Genomic DNA, 23,776 nt, shown 5'->3' with positions numbered 1-23,776 from the left:
CACTGTTATAACATTATGAGTGCAATAGATTAAAAAAAAGGTAGTATGGGGAAATAGAAATTGGGAATTGGGGGTGGGAGATATATGGCAATTTATAGTATGATGGTCAGATTAGGTCTCCATTGAGAAGGTGACGTTTGATCAAACGATTGAAGGAAGCAAAGGAATTAGTTGTGTGGATATCTGGGGGAGAAGCATTTCAGGGAAAGACAATAGCCGCTGCAAAGGCCAGCACAGTGTGAGAACACCCAGCATGTATGAGGAACAGCTAAGAAGCCTCTGGGTCTGGGTGCAAGTGAGTGAGTAATAGGACTTAAGGTCAGAACAGAGGGGAATTGTAGGATCTTTTATGTTATGTAAGGACTTTGACTTTACTCTAAACAAGAAAATAGAGCCATTGCAGGATTTTGAGCGAGGTGGGGGGATGATTTGATTAGCTTATTTAAAGGATAAGTCTGAGTGTGCTCTGGACAGTCAAGAGTAGAAGTAAAGATACCAATTATAAGGCTATTATAGTAATTTAGGTGCCTGAGTTATACTGTGTAACAAGTTACCCCAAAACTTGTTAGCTTAAAACAACAAACATTTATTATCTCACAGTTTTTGTTTGTCAGAGTTTGAGCATGGCTAAGTTGGAACTTCTGGCTTTGGGTCTCTCATAAGAATGTAGTCAAGGACCAGTTCAACGCTTGATTGGAGAGGATCATTTCCAAGTTTACTCACAAGGAAATCAGTTCCTTGTGGGTTGTTGGATTGTGGTCTTTGGTTCCTCATTGGATATTGGTCAGAGATCATCCTCTTTGGCAGTATGATCCTCTCCAGTAGAACAAACAAGAAGAATGAACGAGTGAGAGAGAGAAAGAAATGGAAGTCACAGTCTTTTAAGACTCAATCTCTAAAGTGATATCCCATTAGTTTTAAAACATTATATTTGTTAGAAATAAATCATTAAGTCCAGGGGGACTTAATGGGGAAGAGATTATTAGAAATAAGTTATTTTAGTAAGAGATTGTTAGATATAAGTCATTAGGTCGAGGGGGACTTAGGGGGAAGAGATTGTACACAGGCATGAATATCAGGAGGTGGAGATCATAGCCATACATTTCAAAAGCTACCTAACAAACTAGACAAGAGATGATGCTAGAGTAGTAGCAATGGAGGTGGTGAGAAGTAATGGCAAAATACACAGAAAATCTTGGAGTTGTAATCCGTGATCTATTTTATTTGTGACTTTAGGCACCTTGTATAATACCTTTAGATTTCATTTTCCTACTTTTAATTGAAAGTTCGCTCACTTACCACAACACAAGTAGCTGAAACTTAAAGAGTTGAAGTGACTAGATCTCATTTACATAGCTACTATATGTGTTTATAACCTGTATTTAAAACCTGGCAATCTGTCTCTATTGGATTATATAAAAGATAAAGTATCTGAAACTATTAAAAAAATACAACATGCTATACAGATATAAGTAAATCATGGTCACCAATGTGGGCACAAGGGAAGGGAAACAGAAATAATATAAAAACAGGGAGGCGAACAAAACAGAAGAGACTCATAAATATGGAGAACAAACTGAGGGTTGCTGGAGGGGTTGTGGGAGGGGGGATGGGCTAAATGGGTAAGGGGCATTAAGGAATCTACTCCTGAAATCATTGCTTCACTATATGCTAACTAATTTGGATGTAAATTTTAAAAGATAAAAGATAAAGTTAAAGAAAATTTTAAAAAAATATCTTAGTTTCAAAGAATGTTCACTCCAAAAATTAATGCTGATGTCAGTTTTCTTGGGAAGAGAATTTGAGCAGCCATGGGCAAAGGATGGAGCCCTTCTGTCTTTCCATGTGTCTTACATGTGTTTTTGTGGGGGTGGAAGCAGAAACGAATTCCTTCTGTAGCCTGTTTCTACACAGTATGGCAGCACTTAGATGCTACCCAGGATAAAGCCACATGGATTTTGATCTAGAGCTCAATAACTGGGGTTAGTGAAGAAAGAATGGTTTGGGAACAGATGAAGGGTTTGACTTAATGTGGGATTGGTTCTGTTTTTAACCAAGAAGTCGTGTGACCCTGACAAGGCAGAATGGCCTTACATGACCCAGCAGTGGCATGTGTTCTGATTCAAAGTGAAATCCACCTGGGGATAGGAAATTCATTGTAGAAGTTTAGGGGCTAGGCCTGGCTGACTAGTTGCAGTATGGATAGAGGCAGGTGAGTATGCCAAGTCGCACTAATAAAATGATTGAGGCAATAGCCTTCATGACACTTGGCTAATGGAGCCAGTGAAAATCATTCTAATATGAATATAAAAATTCCAGCTCATGAGTAGTTTTGCATTATAGCTTTGATACCTCCTTTATTTTATACCATCTGTATCTTTATATTTTAAGGGAATTTCTTAGTACTATATAGTTGAGTGGTTTTTTTTAATCTAGCCTGACAATCTCTGCCTTTTAATTAGAGTGTTTAGATCACTTACATTTAATGTCACTGGCAATATGACTGATTTTAAATTTATCATTTTTCTATTCCTTTTTTAATTGTACCATCTGTTCTTCTCCATTCTTTTCTTCCTTCTTTTGGATTGAGCATGTTTTCGAATTTAATTTCATCTGTACTATTATCTTACTATCTATACCACATTTATATTTTTAGAAATTATTCTACGATTGTAACATGCATTTTTAACTTATCACAGTTGAATTTAAAATAATATATCTCTTCACATATAATGTATGACTCTTATAATAGTATACTATTACTTCCCTTTCCCATCCTTGATGCTATTGTTGTGATAAACTTTATTTCTACATGTGTTAAAGGCCCTAAAGTACACCGTTACTGTTTTTGCTTTAAATAGTCAACTATCTTGTAAAGACATTAACAATTGAGAAACAAGAGCTTTTTATTTACCCATATATTTACTATTTCTGCCACTCTTCATTCCTTTGTATGGATCCCAATTTCTGTCTGGTGTTCTTTTCTTTCTGCCTGAAAAACATTTTTTAATGTTTCTTATAGTATAGGTCAGGTGGTGATTCTCTCAGCTTCTGTTTTTCAAAAAAAAAAAAAAAAGCCTTTATATTGCCTTAAGTTTTAAAGGAATTTTCACAGGGTACAGAATTCTAGGTTAACATTTGTTTACTCTTTGTTTTAATTGGTAAAAATACGTATTGTAAAATTTATTATCTTAACCATTTTAAGTGTATAGTTCAGTAGTGTTAAGTATATTACATTTTTGTGAAACAGATCTCCAGAACTTTGTCATCTTGCAAATCTTAAACTCTATACCCACTAAATAACAGTTTTCTCTTTCCCACTTTCCTCCTCTCCCAACCCCAAACCCATTTTGCTTTCCTTTTTTATGAATTTGACTACATTGTATATCTTATATAAGGTGAATCATATAGTATTTGTCCTTTTGTGACTGGCTGATTTCACTTAGCATAAAGTCTTCAAGGTTTGTCCATGTTGTACCATATTGCAGAATGTCCTTCCTTTTTAAGGCAGCATACTATCCCACTGTATGTGTATACCACATTTGGTTTATCCATCTAATTTTCCATGGACATTTGAGTTGCTTCCACCTCATGGTTATTATAAATAATGCTGCTATGAACTTAGTTGTGCAAATGCAAATTGCTCTTTGAGATCCTGATTTCAGTTCTTTCGGATCTATACCCAGAAATAGTATTGCTGGATCATATGGTAGTTCTTTTTTATTTTTATTTTTTTCAGGAACCATCCTATTGTTTTTCATAGTAATCACAAAATTTTACATTCTTATCAACAGCACAGAAGGGGTCCAACTTTCCCACATACCCAGCTACACTTGTTACTTTTTTTCTTTTTTGTTTTGTTTTGTTTTGTTTAATAGCAGCTATCCTAATGGGGTTGAGGTGATATCATTGTGACTCAGATTTGCATTTCTATGAAAAGCAGTGATTTTGAGCATCTTTTCATATGTTTTTTGGTCATTTGTATGTCATCCTGGAGAAATGTTTATTCAAGGATTTTCTTATTTTTTAATTATTTGATTTTTATCATTGCTGGGTTGCACTTCTTTGTATAATATGGATATTAGTTCTTTACCAGATATGCAATTAGCAAATATTTTCTTTCATTTTGTAGGTTACCTCTTCACTCCGTTCCTTCTGTCTTTTGACGAACAAAAGTTTTTAAGTTTGATGTAGACCTATTTCTCTATTTTTGCTTTTGTTTCGTATGGACATTTGTTTATTCTTTCAGCACTCTAAGATGCTTTTTCATTATCTTATAGCTTGTATAGTTTCTGATGAAAAGTGTGGTATTATTATCTGTGTTCCTCATATTTAATGTAATTAATTTCTCCTCAGGCTGTTTTTAAAGATTTTTCTCTTTATTAATAGCTTTAAGAAATTTGATAATGTTGTCCTTTAGTGTGATTTTCTTTATATATATTTTTTTCTTGGGGTTTGTTGAACCTCTAAAATTTGTGAGTTTACAGCTTTTTATCAATTTTGGAATATTTTCAAACATTACTTCTTCAAATATTCATTACATTCACCTTTCTTTTTCTTTTGGAATACCAATTACATTTTTGTTAAATATCTTGTTATTGTCCTGTAGATCACTGAGACTATTAATTTTTTCAGTATCTTTTTCTCTACGCTTTTTATTAGATAGTTTCTATTGATACCTTAAAATTAACTGATCTTTTCTTTAGCAGTATCTAAACTGTTGTTTATTCCATCTAATAACATTTTTGTTTCAGATATTTTTCATCTGTTTCTACTAATTTTTTTTCTTGGTTATCGTTCATATTTTCCTGCTTTTTCATGTCTAATAATTTTTGTTTGGCTCAGATTGTAGACCAGGCTTATCGGTTCAAGTCTTTTTTAAAAAAGTTTTTAAGAGCAGATCTAGAGTAGTCTTTATACCATAACTAATTTAAACTCACTCCTAAGGTGTGGCCCATATGGTCTCTATTGCATATGCCCCATGTAGCCCATGAGGTCTCTGTAGTCTTACTGGTGGGAAGTCGAATTATTCCTGGATCCATGTGAACTTCAGAAATTGTTTAATTTATAACTCATCAATACGTTTCCTTTTCTTAGATGTTATTATTTGTCCTGTCTTATGATATATAATTGTATATTGATATTCCATCATAGATTCTATTTAGATTTCTAGAACTCTTTCTCTGTATAGCTCCCTTTTTTTGTACGTATTCTAGTATGCATATATTAGCCACTGTGGCCTCTTGAACTCTGATCTGTCTCCTCCAGTCAGTGAGATTGTAGTTTGGATTTCTCCTCCCCGCTCAGCACTTTAGAAATTTCCGTTAGGGAGAAAGTCTAGACAAACATAGGACTCACTTCATTTATTCTTTTTCTTTTCTCTGTTGCCTGTTGTCCAGTGTCTGAAAATAGTTTTCCCTTATATTTTGTTCTGCTTTCCAGTTGTTTACAGGGGAAGGATAATTCCAGGCCCTGTTACTTCCTTATAACAAGAAGTAGTGTATCCCTAACTGTATTAAAAATTCTCCTCTTGTAGCCTTTATATACTTTAATTATAGGGACCTGGCAATGAAAGCCACTAAAAAAGGATGTTTGAAAGTGTTGAGTTAATCAAGCCAAGAATTAGGTTGAACCACATAAAATTGATAATATTTGGACTACTTTAAACCTATCTGATTTATATGGTTTAAATTTATACGTTTTTTTTTATTTTAGAGACAGAGGGCGCACACACACACACACACACACACACACACACACACTAATGGGGGACGGGCAGACGGGGAGAGAGAGAGAATCTTAAGCAAGCTGTACACTAAGCATGGAGCCCAAGATGGGGCTCAATCCCATGACCCTGGGATCATGACCTGAGCCAAAATCAAGAATCAGATGCTCAACTGACTGAGCCACCCAGGTCCCCGTAACTTTATACATTGCTCATTGGATTAGCTAAGGAGAGCAGACTCAGGACTCATGTACAGGTTTTTACGTTTTCAGTGTGAGATCTCAGCCAAAAATAAATTCTTTGTGTTGTAAACGATGTCTGGGATTGTGCGTCTGGAAATCTTAGGACACTTCTGTTGACTTAATTCTTCAAACAGAACATTCTAGGTCTACCTTTGCGAGCTTTGGGTTTTTAGGGTCAGCTCTGTTTTTTGTTTTGTTTGTTTTTGTTTTGAGGGGAAGACTCTTTCTCTGATTGGGTTTATTGTTTATTCAAGGAGTATATCCTTCTTCCTCATGTCCTCAACTGAGGTCTGTCCCAAGACAAGATGTTTATAAAAGGAGACTTCAATCTTGTTTTCTGCAGCATAATCAAATACAGTGACCCAGTCTCTTTAACCTGGGGTGGGGAGCTTTTAGCAGAAATGTAGTTGCATTCTTTGTGAGAAAAATGGCCTCACTAAGGACATAAGAATGTTGTTAATTGTTGAACTTGTGGTTGTAAACTGCTGGAAGGGATGGAGGGTTTGGAGAGCTGTGATAAAGGTGACAGGAGTATATTGTGGTCTCGCTGTTAAATGCTCAAAATAGAGAATTAAGTTTGGTAATTACCTCCACAGAAGAAGACTGAAGAAAACTCAAGGTATTCTATTTACTGATAATTACCTGTTGTGGTTTTAGTTTTACTATTTCATAATATCATATAATATAGAACACTTTACAGTATTTATAAGTGTTTTGTGGGTGACCAGATTGTAATGGGTTTTATTTAGCATTATAGGATATTTACTCATAAGGATTATTTTGTGAGCTTTCTTCAAAAGGTATGATTGAGATAATACATGGCCCAGTGGGTTTGTCTTCCTTACTCCTCAGAGTGCAAATCACTCCTAAATGTTGACATTAGTGTTTACCATGTAAGGTTGGATAGAGGATTATTATGGGTTGGATTTGAGTCCCCAAATTTATGTGTTGGAGTTCTACTCCACAGTACCCCAACATGTGACCTTATTTGGAGATAACTTCTTTACAGAGGTAATCAAGTTAAAGTGAAGTCGTTGGGGTTGGCCCTAGTTCAGCATGACTGGTGTCCTCATAAAAAGAAAATTTAGACAAAGAGGTACACATAAAGGGAAGATAATGTGAGGAGATATAAGGAGAAGAGGACCATTTACACAGCAAAGAGAGAGGCATGGAGGATCCTTCTGTTGCAGCAGCACTCAGAAGGAACCAACCCTAACAACTCTTTGACCTCATATTTATAGCCTCCAGAACTGTGAGACAACAAATTTCTGTTGTTCATACGCAAAAATAAACTCAAAATGAATGAAAGAACTAAGTGTGAGATGAAACCATCAAAACCCTAGAGGAGAAAACAGGCAACAACCTCTTTGAGCTCAGCTGCAGCAACTTCTTACTCAACATGTCTCCAAAGGCAAGGGAAATAAAAGCAACAATGAACTACCAGGACCTCATCGAGATAAAAAGCTTCTGCATGATCAATAAAACTAAAAGGCAACCAACTGAATGGGAGAAGATATTTGCAAATGACATACTGGATAAAGGGTTGCTATCCAAAATCTATAAAGAACTTACCAAACTCAACACCCAAAAAACAAATAATGCTGTGAAGAAATGGGCAGAAGACATGAATAGACACTTTTCCAAAGAAGACATCCAGATGGCCAACAGACACATGAAAAGATGCTCAACGTCACTCATCATCAGGGAAATACAAATCAAAACCACCTCACACCAGTCAGAGTGGCTAAAATTAACAGCTCAGGAAATAACACATTGGTGAAGATGTGGAGAAACGGGAACCGTCTTGCACTGTTGGTGGGAATGCAAACTGGTGCAGCCACTCTGGAAAACAGTGTGGAGGTTCCACAAAAAATTAAAAATAGAGTTACCCGACAACCCAGCAAGAGCATTACTAGGAATTTATCCAAAGGATACAGGAGTGCTGATGTATAGGGGCACATGTACCCCAATGTTTATAGCAGCACTTTCAACAATAGCCAAATTATGGAAAAAGCACAAATGTCCATCAACTGATGAATGGATAAAGAAGATGTGGTTATATATACAATGGAATACTACTTGGCAATGAGAAAGAATGAAATCCTGACATTTGCAGCAACATGGATGGAACTGGAGGGTATTATGCTAAGTGAAATAGGTGAGTCAGAAAAAGATGGATATATGTTTTCACTCATATGTGGAATTTGAGAAACTTAACTGAAGACCATGGGGGAAGGGAAAGGGGAAAGTAGTTTCAAATAGAGGGGGAGGCAAACCATAAGAGACTCTCAAATACAAAGAACAAACTGAAGGTTGGTGAGGGTTGTGGGTAGGAGGGGAAAATGGGTGATGGGCATTGAGGAGGGCACTTGTTGGGATGAGCACTGGGTATTGTATGTAAGCGATGAATCATGGGAATCTACTCCCGAAGCCAAGAGCACACTGTATACACTGTATACATGGATAGATAGTTAAGACATATACTGAATGAAAAGAATATTGCAGAGAAATATATGTTTTGTGGCATCATGGAAATGTGGCATATGGAATGTGGCATATGGAAAACTTAAACTATACCCCAAATACTACTACTAATGCTTTTCATGACTACATATATGCATTCATAAAGGTATACAGAATGGACTAGACAATAGTGTTTCCCATGGATGATAAAGAATAAAGAGAAAGGCATGTAACTAAGATTGATATTCAAAGGGAACATAAATTATTTAAATTTTTAAATTTCTTTTTTTAAAGACAGAGAGGCAGTTACTTGAAGGAAATCTGACACTGTTAGCAATCTGGATTGGAAGCAACATGGATGTTTACTAAATACTGTTGCCTGTTCCTTTACTTTACAAATCTTTCACCATAAATAATAACATAGATGGTATGTAAATGTGTAAAACTCACTAAGAAGGGACAGCTAAGGTTGGGGGTAGGGGAGGGGTAACACCATGCTGGGTCAGTAGCCAAGTTGCAGGGATGTAGAAATGAAAGGTGTGTTCCTGCCCACACAGTGTGATGTTTGAGTGATAAACAGAGAAAGTGAGCCAGGAAAGCCCTCCTGGAGGAGGTGACACCAGAACCATCATTAAGAATCAGGGCTAGCATCCATCAGCTGATGAGGGGATAAATAACATATGATTTATCCATACAATGGCATATTACTTGGCAAAAAAAGGAACAGGGTACTGATATATGCTACAGCATAAGTGGACCTTAACATTATGCTAAGTGAAAGAAGCCAGTCACAGCAAGTGATTCCATTCTTATGAAATGGCCAGAATAAGCAAATTCATAGAGATGGAAAGTAGATTAGTGGCTTCCAGGGGTTTGGAAGGAGGGGGGATGAAAAAACGGGGGGGGGGGGTGACTACCAATGGGTACAGGGTTTCTTTTTGGTTTCACATACATAATGAATCAAGTGAACTTAACTGAATTGACTGCTAATGTGCATGGGCTTTAGTGATGTTCTAAATATTCCACAAAATTCTAAAATGTTCTAAAATTGATTGTACTGTTAGTGATACAGCTCTGTGAATCATACTCTTTAAAATGGATTAATTCTATGGCATGTGAATTCTACTTCAATAACGTTTTCATATGAAAAAAAACTAATACATTTCTGTTTAAGCCACCCTCTGTTTGGTACTTAGTTATGACAGCCCTAACAAAGTAATGTAAGAGTCTGTGCAGAATGCTGTGTTATAGACTGACTGTTGGGAGGAAGAAGCATGCAAGGAGCAGTGGGCTGCCATAAAACTCCTTGGACACTGTTAGATGGTGAGATCCAGTGGGTTATCAGTTCTTGTTTGTCCAGTTTCCGGATGGATACAAATGCCACCTAGACTGAGCAGAGAGGGCAAAGCAGTAGAACCTAGCCATAAGTTTACTAAGAGCTTATTATTTTTGTCGGTCTGATTGTGAGGGATTTGGAAGAAGTAGAGTAAGACTTGCATTTTCTGGCAAGTTGTGAGGTGATTTGATGGCTTCCAAAGAGATTATTTGGAGTGCATAGGTGGTTTGAAAGAAAAACACATAAATATTCTAAATTTTGCCGTTGGCATTTAAGAAACTATCATATTGCAACAGGATTATTTTATATTCCACTGCTCTGAAGCATTATGGAATGTATGGAACATTTATAAATCTTATTTTAGTTAAATATTTATGACTTCTAATGCTCTACCTTAGTTTTCTCTTGGCCTCTTTGTCTCTCTCTCTCTGAATTATGTGGGTGACAGTGTGGATTTTTTGATTCCTGACTCATCCTTTTACTTATTTGCTCTTTTGTTTGTAATGAAAAATTTTTGCTACAGTTAAAGTGGTAACTGTCCCAGTGTACAAAACAAAGAAGGAGATCCAACTATTACCTCCCAAACAATGAGATCTTAAGAATGGAAGTAAAAAGTCCCAAGACACTGAAGTGAGCAAGTGAATGAGGCAGCTGGAGGGGACCCAGGCCTGTCAGCAAGTTGTTATAATTGATGCCCTTCGCCTTACTCTGACCGTGGTATAATTTAAAATGCAGTTGGTTAGCGCTTCTTGACTTGACTACAACAGTTTCCAGGCCGTGAGGAGTTAAGCCAACATGGTTTCATTAATTTGCCTTCTTCCTGAAGATTTGAGGCTTGACGTTTCAAAGAAAGCGAGATGCCACAGTGGGCCAACTATTGGGTAAGAAGTTCCTCCTCTGGGAGAAAGCCGTTTGCTCAGATTCCAGCCTTTCAAATGTCAAATGTTACTCATCCTTGCTCTGGCTCTTGCAGGCATGTGTAGTCCCTCTTTTTAAATTTGAGAATGTTTGCTTCTACTAGTAGCTCAGGGAACTTTTACTTGCTGTTTGAAATCCAACCCTGGTACACAAGAAGTATGACTAATTCTACTTACTGGAATTTCAATGTTTTCATCAAGGCCACAGTTTCCTTTTCCAATTTTATATAATGAGGGCAAAATACCAGCTGGCAAACACACTCTTTTTTACTTGATGTACATCAAAATATCTACTGTGTTACAATAAAAAGGGAAGTTTCATAATGGTGATTTTTGTAATCGAAAGAAAACTGTATCCAAGTGTATTTAAAGAGAGGATAGCTCATGATTTGAGTATTCAGTTAAGATATTTACTCAGTGAAGCACTTAAAGTTAACCTTTCAGCTGTGTGTGTGTGTGTGTGTGTGTGTGTGTGTGTGCGCTGGTTTTCTGTACAGCAAAAACATTAGGTTATCTCTAGGCCAGAGAAATGGTATATACACCAGAGTCATGGCCAATGGAAAGATTTTAAACAACATACAAATACTCATGCCATAGCAATGGCTTAGTTAAGCAATCATTGCAATGGCCAATGTAAAGATGAAAGAATATCAGAACCAAAACCAAATTTTTGTCTTTTTCCACAGCAATCCTTTATTACTTTCTCATGTTGCTAATGCTCCAAATATGGATTTTTGGAATGCTGTTGGGAATAGCTCATATCCGGAAGTTCTAGTGGAATTGAGATGAGGCTTACTCACCAGGCAGTTCTTTTGAGGCAAGATCTGACTTGCTTAAAGGAAGTATAGATGTTAATTTGGAATGGCCTAAGAGATTCCTGAAACCTTTTGCTCAAAAGAATCACCTGGAAACTTAAGAGAATCTAGATCCCCAGGTCCTATTCCCAGAGTTCCTGGTACAGTGGGTCAATATGTACCTATATTTGTTTCCTGATTTTTCTAGGCACAGTCTTGATAAGGAACCTCTGGTCCCAAGTGCCAATTTGTGTAACTGTGGCAGCAAAGAAATTATTCTGAATTATTGGATTACCTATGCAGGGTCTGCTGAATTTGGCATGCAAAAGCAAAGCTTTTTGGTTTTTTTTGTTTAATCTATAGATCACTCCCAAATCTCCTGTTGTTTGTGTGGCTTCTTTGATTGTTTGTGTGGCTTCTTTGATTCCTTGTGGGGGTCATTTGTGTGTCAACTGATAAGCGATCAGCTGGAATCTTCTTTGGAAAAACAATGTCCTGAACGTGGGTGGATATCAGAAACACTTGTGGAGCTACTTGAAAATATCTTTTCTCCAGACCTGCTGAATTATAATCTTAGGGAGAGGTCCAGACCTCTATTCTTTTGTAGGTCTTTCAGTCGATTTTGAAAAGCAGTTAATTTTGATAATCTGAGTTATACTAACAGGGAGAAGTGCTGATTGCTGGGTTTTGGGTACTAATTAAAGCTGAATTGCCTATGTAGAAATCATATTAATTTGTTAATATGATTAAAATGATTCATCTCACTGTTTTACGATTAGCTTCTGCATTTGATCAAAGATATTTGTAACTGTCCTGAATCCTAGTGAGAAGAGTAGGAGAGATCTTGAGCATTTGAAGTATGTCAAAGCTTTCAGATACAGCCTAAGGAAAATCTTGACATAGGAGTAGAATCTGAACAGGTTGTGGAGTAGGGCGCAGAAAATTCCAGGTGAGTTCAATGAATGAGTGAAGTGATTAAGATAGGGAGTAGAATTCCATGCTAGTAGGAATCGGGCAAAGCATATATGATGGAAAATAGCGAATGTAAAATTATATAGAATAGATTGGGGTTTGGGAAGTAGCTTGAAGATGAAAAAATCTAGGAACTGTTGCAACATTTTTATGTTTATACAGGAGTAAAGTGATAATATTTTATTTTGGTAGAGTGTTCTGAAGTTTGGGAGGCAAAGCTATGGCATGATGCAGATTGAGAAGATGCTTGGTCTAGGGTGGCGGCTGGGGAACAGGAGGATAGATGTGATAAATATGTATAGAAGTAGCCGAAAGAAAGCTATTTCCTTTGCAGATTATTTGAACGTTTTCTGTTAAAGGAATGGCCATATCATGCACAAGAGGGCATAAAATATTTCCATCATTGCAAAATAACTTTGATCAAATTGGCTTCTTATTTAAATCGTCAGCAAAAACATCCAAATAGAGCATTAATGAGATTTTTGATTATGTCCATGGGCAAAACTTTTTTAGCTTAAAGAGTGTGTAGTCACACTGGTTTGTTGTTTGTATAGCAAGAGGACAAACATTCAGATATTTAAGTACTGTGAATAAGCAGATGAGAAAAACAAGTATAATTGACTGTAAAGCTCTTTGACTTTTTTCCCATTATGCAAAATGTTTGCAAATTGTTAATGATTCTATACACACAGAGTAATATTTGACACAGATTCAAAAGACAAAGATTTTAGAATTTCCTAGCTTCCTCCCCATCATGCCCCTACCTATCTTTAAAGAGCCATTTCAAAAAATTACCTCACGGGTGACTCTTTCTTTTGAGTGCTCCTTTGTAAGCTTTCCCTTGAATTCGATGGCTCCATTTGCTCCTCACTTCTATTACCTCATCCCAGAGTCCTGTTGCCTAAGGACTTGGTCAGCTAGATCTCTGGCTCAAGGCAGCAGATGGCCTATGTAAAAAAGAGGGCTCCTTCTGCTACCAGAACAATGTAAGGGAGACTCAGATCAGCTGCGGTGAAATCCTGGAATCTGTAGATATTGGAGCAGAATGGGGAAGCAATGAGAGTCAGAAAAGTCTTGGAAAAATTTGCTTTCAGATGCAGACTTATCAGGTCCCAAGTTTACAGGATGACTGGAAAGTATCAAAGTACCTACTTCTTACAAATAGTCTTCCTGTGTGGTTCCAGAAACATTTATAGACAGGCATTGGAAATATAGCACTGAATAAAGCTGGACACAGTCTTTGTTCTTATGTAGACTTGCCTCAAAATTAGCTCAATTTATGAAAAAAAAGGGAGTTTAGATTATATACCAACTCATTACATTTTTGACCCTACACCAGTCCTGTGGGAATAACTTGAGTCTTGCTAGAGCAAAGCCTTCAGACTTTATTAGATCAGTACTGTGTTTCATGTCTTTAAGTATGAAAATGAAATTGAAAAGTAGACATATCTGAACATCACAGATACAAGTGCCAGCTTTTAAAGCTGAATAAAAGATGATGGGATGGGATTTTCTTATGGCTCAGGGGCTTTTTCTCAGAATAATTGTCCAATTTCTTGTAATTTTTAAAATTCTCTTCGGAAATCCCAAGAGTGCAATGTTAACTAAGTTCAGATATTTCTTATTTTAAATCTCTCTCCAATCACTTAGTTTAAATCTCACTGCAATAATTTCAGTCAAAATGTTAAAGAACGGCCTTAGTTATTACTATGAGTAAAGCAGGGAAAAACTTCAAACATAATTTCCAATACAATAATACCAATTTGAACAATGAAAGCTTTGCTCTGGTTCTAAGACTTTTTTGACTGAGTCGCTGCTAAAGATTGGACTTTACACTAATACTTAGGTTAATTGAATCTAATATTAATGTACCTTACTGAGGGCAGTTAAATAGAATTAGTACTTGTCCCATAGTAATACCTTTTACCTTCCTGATTCATCTATGAACTACAATTCCTCCTTCATTCAGGTGTCTTTTCCTCCACGGGGAAGAAAATGGTAGAAGACTCCATCCCAACAATATGCTCTTTTAAAGCTTAGGTTGCTTTGGCAGGGAAACACTAGTTGTGTCTTCACTTATGCATCATCGACTCTCCTTGAAAATAAATCCACTGGACATGTCTGTGGCTTGTTGGGAGATTCATTGCCATGGCTGTCCTACTCTATACCATGGCCACACCCTTAACTGGAATTCAAGCCTGAGGTTAGGAGAACGATGATCTTCACCAGCCTTTGAGGATGTCTGACCTAAACTTGTAGCAGCTTTTCCTTAAGTATAAAGAATAATCAAGCTAAATTAATATTTTGATATTTTTCAAGTAAAATGAAGTTTCAGCATTGAGAAGTTCAAGTTTCTGCACTGAGAAACTCTCCAAAGCATAAGCACATCTAGGAAGAATGTCATATAGTTCATTCTTTTCTTTCTAGAAGGATGTTTAAAAGCTGGATAACACTGTATTAGAATGTTAATTCACGTTTTGGGTTTAGTTTCATAGTGTAACATCTGGTCTTTATTATGGGTTCACCTGAGGTTTATTTTATTTTATTATTATTTTTCACAATACAGTTCCCAGTTTGAAAGATCATTTAAGATACTGACTTTTGACATTGTTAAATTTCCTTTCTCCCTGGGAGTGCTGTTAATATCTGATATTTGGCCTTTTTTTTTCTTCCAGTGCCAAGAACTCCCAGCAGATGTCATTGTAAGGCAGATTTGTCTAGCACTACTTTTAAAAAAAGAACAAGTAGAATCATTGTGTGTAGCAGTGATGTGTGCATTGGATACTGGATTGAATTCATTCCAGTCCCACCACGGTGGGGATTATTATAAAAATGTAAAGAGACTCCTAGGATTCTTACCTGCCTTTACATAATGTGGGAGAATTGTCTTCCTTAGGCATAAATTAGAGAACAAAGAGCCACAGCCTTGCACCCAAGCCTTTCCTGGGCTACCCAGCTCAGGACAAATGTTCTGTGCTCTTTGTGGCACAGGACATCGGGAGAGGGGACAGTTGCTGGGGGCACATAGATAGTAATCAGGGGAGTTGGGATTTAAAATGAAGCAGACTCAATTATTCTGGATCCTCAATGGGAAAACACAAGTGGGCTAAAAGAGAGCACAAGACTGTTTCTTTTTGAAAAAAAAAAAAAAAAAAAAAAAGGTCAGAGTTATATTGGAACGGCTGACATGTTTCATGAATATCAAATGAAGGTGGAAAAGACAGTTCTCACAAGGAAGGCCAGGCCACAGTGACTTATTTGCTATAAATGTAAACGAATGTCCATCTAAATTTTCATTAGTTTGTACCTTAGAAATATAGTAATAATTTTTCCAGCTTTATAGAGGTGTAATTGACAAATAAAATTTAGTGTACTTAAAGTGTACATGATGATTTAATATGCATATACATTGTGGATGTTTATTATAATTAAGTTATTAACACATCTGTGACCTTACGTAATTACTTTTTTTTATATTTTTTAAAAAATGTTTATTTATTTTTGAGAGAGAGACAGAGTATGACTGGGGCAGGAGCAGAGAGGGAGGGAGACAAAATCTGAAATGGGCTCCAGGCTCTGAGCTGTCAGCACAGAGCCTGATGCAGGTTTTAAACTCATGAGCCATGAGATCATGACCTGAGCTGAAATTGGACGCTCAACCAACTGAGCCACCCAAGCACCTCGACCCCTGTTGTTTTTTATAGTGAGAATGCTTATTTACTGTCAGCAAATTTTGAGTGTACAGTACAATATTAACTGTAGTTACCATGCTGTACATTAAATCCCCAGAACTCATTCAACTTATAACTGAAAGTTTGTATCCCTTGATCAACATCACCCATTCTTCCCACCCCCAGCCCCTGGCATACCATTATATTCTTTGTTTCTGAATTCAACTTCTTTTTTTTTAAGATACAAATAATATATATAAATACATATAAGTGATACCACACAGGATTTGTCTTTCTGTGTCTGGCTTCTGGCTTACGTCACTTACCTTAATGCCTTGCAGGTTTATCCATGTTGCTACAAATAGCAGGATTTCCATCTTTTTTATGATTGAAAAATATTCCATTGTATATGTGTGTATCTATATTTATATCCACAAACACACTACATTTTCTTTATCCATTTATCCATTATTAGACACTTAAATTGTTTCTATGTCTTGGCTATTGTAAATAATGCTGCAATGAACATAGGAGTGCAGATTTCTTCAAGAGTGTACAAGGGTTTCTCTTTCTTCATATTCTCACCAGTATTTGTTTTCTCTTGTGTTTTTGATAATAACCATCCTAACAAGTATGAGGTGATATCTTATTGTGGTTTTGATTTGCATTTCCTTAATAACTAGTGACCTTGAACTTCTTTTCACAAACTTGGCCATTTGTATGTCTTTAGGGAGGTGTGCTGTGCCGGTTTTTTAAATCTGGTTGGTTTTTTTTTTTGCTTTTGAGTTGTATAAGTTCTTTATATATTTTGATATTAATCTCTTATCAGTAGATGATTTACAGATATATATTTCCATTCCATAGGTTTTCTTTTCTAGAAACATATACATTTGTTTTAGGTTGTCCAATTGATTGGCATATAATTTTTCATAGGACCGTGTTAAGAATGTTTTGTGTTTCTGTGTTATCAGTTGTAATGTCTCCTCTTTCATTTCTTTATGTATTTGCTTCTTCTCTCCTTTTTCCTTGGTCTAGTGAAAGGTTTGTTAATTTTGGTTTTTGTTTGCAAAAAAGGCAGCTCTTAGTTTCCTGGATCTTCTCTGTTGTTTTTCTTGTCTTTATTTCACTTATTTCTGCTCTGCTCTTTGTTATTTCCTTCCTTCTGCTAATTTTGAACTTAGTTTATCCTTCTCTTTCTAGTTCATTGAAGTATAAAGTTAGGTTGTTTATCTGAGACCTTTCTTTTTTCTTAACATAACTGTTAATCGCTACAGACTATTTTCAGAAATGCTTTCGCTGCATTCCATAAATCTTGGTATGTCATGTTTTTATTTTCATTTGTTTCAAGATTTTTTAATATTTCTTTTGATTTCTTCTTTGACTCATTGGTGTTCAGGTAGGTGTTGTTTAATTTCAATGTATTTGTGAAGTTTTCAGCTTTCCTTCTGTTATTGATGTTTAGTTTTATACCACTGTGGTAAGAAAAGATACTTGATAAGATTTCAACCTTTGATTTGTTAAGACTTGTTTTGTGACCTAATATATAAACTATCCTGGAGAATGTTCCACGTGCACTTCAGAAGAACATATATTCTGATGCTGTTGGATGGAATATTTTGTATATGTCTGGTCTTCTTATTTAAAACACAATATATTGATTCATGGCATTTTCTGGACTTGGGGAAGGGTGGTTTTTAAAGGTATATTACAGAATTTAATTTAGCTTCTCAAATCAATGCAAATATTAAAAATAGGTACATGCATAATTCCAACCTTACATATTAGTAAAATTATGACAATTAGTGATGATCGTGATGACCAAAGAATCTTTTCTTGGTTTGCTTCCATCAAATTTAATTCCTGAGTTGTTCATGTGTAAAACAGTCCTAAGGCGGGATAGAGCTACCATTCAAAGGAGTTAATTCCTTTTGAGGTTTTGAAGTGATGGAGGTTGAGATGGTAATGGAAATGAAGAAAAGAAGATGGAAAGGGGAAGACAAAGGGAAGGAAAGCAGAGAGTCTGCTTAGAAATTCAAATTATACTTCTTGGAATATAGTTCATGGGTCTTTGATTTCTTTTGAACCCTACTGTGAAGACTTTGCTCATTTTGCATAACTAGTTAAATTAAATAGAATAATAATAACTACTGATGATTTAAAGTCTATATCTACAAATCCTTCCTATCTATTTTTAATTAAAACCTCCCACCCCTCACTCCCCAAAAGCATTTGATCTCATAAAGGAAAATGGTGTAATCAGCTCAGGAATGATAATCTGAAGGGGTACTTGTGAAACTAAGTGTATCCTGTGATAAACAGAGCAAGTGGAAAACCAAATTCCAATTGCCATTCATTGTCCATCAAAGAAATTTAATTATAGTAGGTATATGTTATTCATATTTCAAAGAAGGCAACATTTTCTAAGAGGGTAAGAATAATTACTTCCATGTAACTTAAAGACTTTTTCCATTGCTGAATTTAAGCATCTGGGGAGAATTCCCTGAGCAACTTTAGGCGCATCTGAAAATGGGATTAATCTTTGAGCTTCCCGGCCACATGCCAAGATTCTGACTGTTGCCTTTCTCTGTCAGTGGGACACTGCTTTGGGGTGAGATCTTACATAATCTTGGCAGAGAGCCCCTCATTTTCTGCTTCTGGGTGAGTGGCTGGAGCTGGATTGTTGGTGTTCCTGGACTTTGTTTCAACCTCACACATAATGACCCTAGTCAGTCTGGGGTGGAGAAAATGAGTGCTAGCTTCTCAAAACTACTTCACAAGTCAGGCAGCTTGAGGTGCTGGAAAGGGTGCTGAGGCGGGTGTTAGGAGATTTTGGTTCTCGACCTAGTTCTGCCTCATTGGGTGAACTTGGCCCAGCACTTCAATTTAAGGCCTCTTTCTTCCAGGCTTAAGAATGTGGACAGAATTTTTTAAATGCTGTGGAGAAAAAGTAAACCTTAGTTGCATTTTATTTCTCAGGAATTCCTTCCAGGGTTTTTGCAGCTTGTTTTGGGGGTAAAAAAGCCGAAGTTTGTGACATCTAAAATCCATCTATGTGTTGTATTTTGGATACTCTGATTCTTATATGTACACTTGTAATCCACTTTGTTGATGAAGAAAGCGGGGGCAAAGATGGGCTAAATTTCTAGACCAGAGTCAGGACTTGAGGTGTTAACAGAGCCCCAACTAGTCTAAGTTTTGGTTCTGTTATTTTTAAATCTCTTCCTAAGGGATTCCCTGTTTAGATTGGATAGAATTTTTGCCATGTGATTTTAATGTGTTGAAAAAGATGGGGGAGCCTGTGCGTAGCTCAATTGATTAAGCGTTGGACTCTTGATTTCGGCTCAGGTCATGATCTCACAGTCATGAGATTTAGCCCCTCGTCAGGCTCTGTGCTGGATATGAAACCTGCTTCTGATTCTCTGTCTCTCTCTCTCTCTCAAAATGAATGAATGAATGAATGAATGAATGAATGATGGGTCTCTCATAAATGAAGCATAGGTTCCAGATACAAGGCTATGGTTGACCAGGCCACTCTACTTCCCAAAGAAGTCTCACATAGATTTTCTTTTTAGCTTAAAATACTGTTGTTCCAAGGAACAAACAGTAGAGTCTCAGGGCAAAATGTAATGGAGGTCAAGGTGAATCCACGTGTTTCTTTTTTTTTTAACCTGAAGGGTTAGAGGCACTTTGATACCACCTTCCACTAATACAACTCCTGTCACCTCCAGTTATAAAAGGGAAAAAGTATGACTTCTGCAGCTGCAGACACAATAGCCATGATAGTCTCTAACCCACCTACACACCTGTGGGTACCAGCTCACCAAAGTCAGCGGTCTGCACACCTCATCTGTGACTCTCACAGGCTCCCTGTCAGGAGGTCTTATGATTATCCACACTTTACAGATGAGGAAACTGAGGCTGGGAGATTGACTACCTTGTTCAAAATCTTCTAAAATTATCAATCATTTTATCTTTTTGGAGTTTTAAGTCTATGTTTTACTAAACATTCTTCCTCCTCTTCCTCTCCTCCTCCTCCTTTTCCTCCTCCCCCTCTCCTCCTCCTCCTCCTCCTCCTTCTTCTTCTCCTTCTCCTTCTCCTCCTCCTCCTCCTCCTCCTCCTCCTCCTCCTCCTCCTCCTCCTTCTCCTTCTCCTTCTTCTTCTCCTTCTTCTCCTTCTTCTCCTTCTTCATGGTAAGTATACTCTGTAATCCTCATTACCTATTTCACCCATCCCGCCTCCCACCTCCTTTGTGGTAACCATCAGTTTGTTCTCTATAGTTGACAGTCTGTTACTTGGTTTGTCTCTCTCTCTCTTTTTTCCTTTGCTTGTTTGTTTATTAAATTCCACATGAGTGAGACCATATAGTACTTGTCCTTCTGAAACTGACTTATTTTGCTTAGCATAACATTCTCTAGATGTATCCATGTTGTTGCAAATGGCAAGATTTCATTCCTTTTTATGGCTGAATAATGTTCCTGTGTGTGTGTGTGTGTGTGTGTGTGTGTGTGTGTGTGTGTGTACACCACATCTTCTTTATCTTTTCATCTATTGATGTACATTTGGGCTGCTTCCATAATTTGTCTATTCTATATAAAACTGCAATAAACATAGGGGTGCATGTATCCCATTGAATTAGTGTTTTTGTGTTTTTTGAGTACATACTCAGTAGTGCAATTATTGAATCGTAGGGCAGTTCTATTTTTAACTTTTTGAGAAAACTTCATTCTATTTTCCACAGTAGAAAATACATCAGTTTGTATTCCTACCAGCAGTGCAAGGGGGTTCATTTTTCTGCACATTCTCTCCAACACTTATTTCTTTTTTGATTTTAGCCATTCTGACAGGTGTGAGGTGATAACTCATTGTGGTTTTGATTTGCATTTTCCTGATGGTGAATGATGTTGAGCATCTTATCATGTGCTTGTTGGCCTTCTGTATGTCTTCTTTGGAAAAATATCTGTTCATTTCTTCTTTTTTTTTTTTTTTTTTTTTTTAAATAGGGCTATTTGATTTGGGGGCCAGACATTCTATTAAATTCTCTTTCCCTCGACTACAAACTTTATTGAATAGATGATGATATTGGGGACTGGGCATAGATGGGAACTCTCTATACTTTCCACTCAGTTTTGCTGCGAACCTGAAACTTCTTTAAAAATACCATTTATTAAAGTAAAAAATAAGGGGTTAGTAAGAATTTCGGCTCTTGATATTTGTGTGATCTTGAATAAGTTCTTTATCTCTCTGAGTCTTTTGTGTTTATTCTGTAAAATTAAGATAATAATAGTTTCCATACCAATATTGAGAAGATTAAATGAACATATCTCTATATACCTGTGTCTATATCTAATCTCCTGACTCATTGTGAGTGCTCAAAAAATTTGCTTGTTCCCTACTATTAAATTCCCTTATGTCACACATGAAGGACATGGTGAGTTTAAAGCAGGACAAGACTGAATCCAAATATCCTACCTCCTGTTTGTTGCATTTTTCACAATCCCACACTGTCCCAGAAACCCAGCTTTGTGTGCAGTAAGAGATGCCTGTCTGTGTGTGCGTATTGTAACTTGTGTGACCTGCATGATGGGGGATACTCACCACGTTGACTGACAGAAAGAACTTATTTGGTGGATTTCATTTGCTCAGATTATCCTTGCTAAATTGTACCAGGCACATTTTTTAGGCCCTGTTCAGTTTCTCTGTAATCACTTTCAACAGTCTTAAGCTGTAAGAAGGCCTCTTAAGCAGTGTGATAAGGAACAATAGAGTCTTCTCCACCAGAGAGGCTAACTGTGCTCTGTAGTCTGGGAGCAGACTTGAAGCCTACTGGTTCTGACAGGTGAAAAGCTGTGCCCTTTAGTCATGGATGAGCCACTTCCAGAAAACGATAATTCACTCTATCTTTTGGATGGTTTAATTGCTTAACTGCCAGATGGTTTCTTCTAGTCCCTTCTAAATTTATTATTTTGATTCTCCAAATCACAAGCACGTCTATTCTACAGAGCAAGGGTTTTAACCTCTTGGCATTAGGAAATGCTTTAAGAATCTGATGAAATCTATGGGCCTGCCCCTCAGAAGATGCACACACACATACAGCAACCTTTGCAAAATGTTTGAATGGAAACTCAGGGAACTAAATCCTACTGTAAAAGGCCACAGACAACAAAAATACACACATAAAGGATGCAAAACTAATACTGGAAAATAAAATGATGCAAAATACCAAGGAGTTGTTCCTCTCTCTTAAAAAAATTAACCCCTAAAATGAGCCACCTCCCAGAAAAATGTTGTACCCAAAGGGTTATTTCTTACTGCACCTGAACGGGATTTTGTTTGGGCTGCCTATGAATATGGTCAAGAGTGATAAAAGGTCAGTTAGAACTATTTCAGCCAAAACTAACAAATAAAGAACCCAAAAATAACAACAAAGAACACCTCACCTAATTGTAGTGGAACAAAGACAGCCAATATTTAAAATATTTATTGAAATAATAATTCTTAATAAATTCTTAAGAAAGTATGATTTTTCCTTTTCTTTATATCACAAGAGGCTTATTAAGGCATTGTTGAGGCTTGAAAGAAATCTTTTTAGAAAAAACAGAATACAGTATAGCAAGAAGATAGAGTGCTTCAGAATGGAAATTTCCAGTTGGGAAACATGGGCTCAGTAAACTATTTGATATATTTGACCATGTGGAAGATTGTTTTGAGAGGCTGTTTGAGAGAGAAGAATTAGATATAGTTACATACAAAACTAAGGAAAAAAAATTTTTGTAAGTGTTAATTTCTGGAGAAATAAAAGTGGTACATGAAGGAAATAATTACAGCTCACCACTTGGTTTAGCAGGGAACAGTTTAAACATGATGATTTAAACAAAAACAAGGTGGGGGGCAGGCAAGGACACTAATAGTTATCTTTTATAAAAAGAATTGAATAGATTATACTTAAAATTGATAAATCAAGAAATACCAGCAGGCATGTAATGTTTAGAAATGTGGAGATAAACTATATGGAAAAACAGAAGGCATTAAAAGTGCTTAGTTTTGGCCTTGAGGCTAGAAAATCAGACGTGTGAGGGAGTAGATAGCAATTTTTTAATATGACTTAAAATTTTTTTTAATGTTTATTTTCAGAGAGAGTGAGAGTGCATGCACGAGTAAGTGGGGGAGGAGTAGAGAGAGGGAGACAGAGAGAATCCCAAGCAGGCTCTGAGCTGTCAGTGCAGACCCCAAAGAGAGGCTCAATGTCCCCAACTGTGAGATCATGACCTGAGCCAAGATCAGGAGTCAGACACTCAACTGACTGAGCCACCTGAGAGCCCTTTTAATATGACCTTTTTAAAAGTCACATAATGGACTTTAAAAAATCAAGTTTTACACAAATAGCTGTTTCTGGATCTTCTTCTTTTTAAAAAAAATGTATTTATTTTTAAGTAATTTCTACACCAAATGTGGGGATCAAACTCATGACCCCGAAACCAAGAGATGCACACTCTTCCAGCTGAGCCAGCCAGGCACCCTTCTGGGTCTTCCTGAGTAAGTATAAGATCTGAAAATACTGGACTCTAATTCAAACCTCTTCAGGCCCTGAGGATCATCTGCCCCCTGAGAATGGACTTGTGTTCTCACTTTCCCTTCAGCTTTTCCCAATCCCTCTG

The sequence above is a fragment of the Panthera leo genome, chromosome A2 (genome assembly GCF_018350215.1).
Source record: "Panthera leo isolate Ple1 chromosome A2, P.leo_Ple1_pat1.1, whole genome shotgun sequence".
Taxonomy (NCBI): domain Eukaryota; kingdom Metazoa; phylum Chordata; class Mammalia; order Carnivora; family Felidae; genus Panthera; species Panthera leo.
This window is presented reverse-complemented; position numbering follows the sequence as displayed.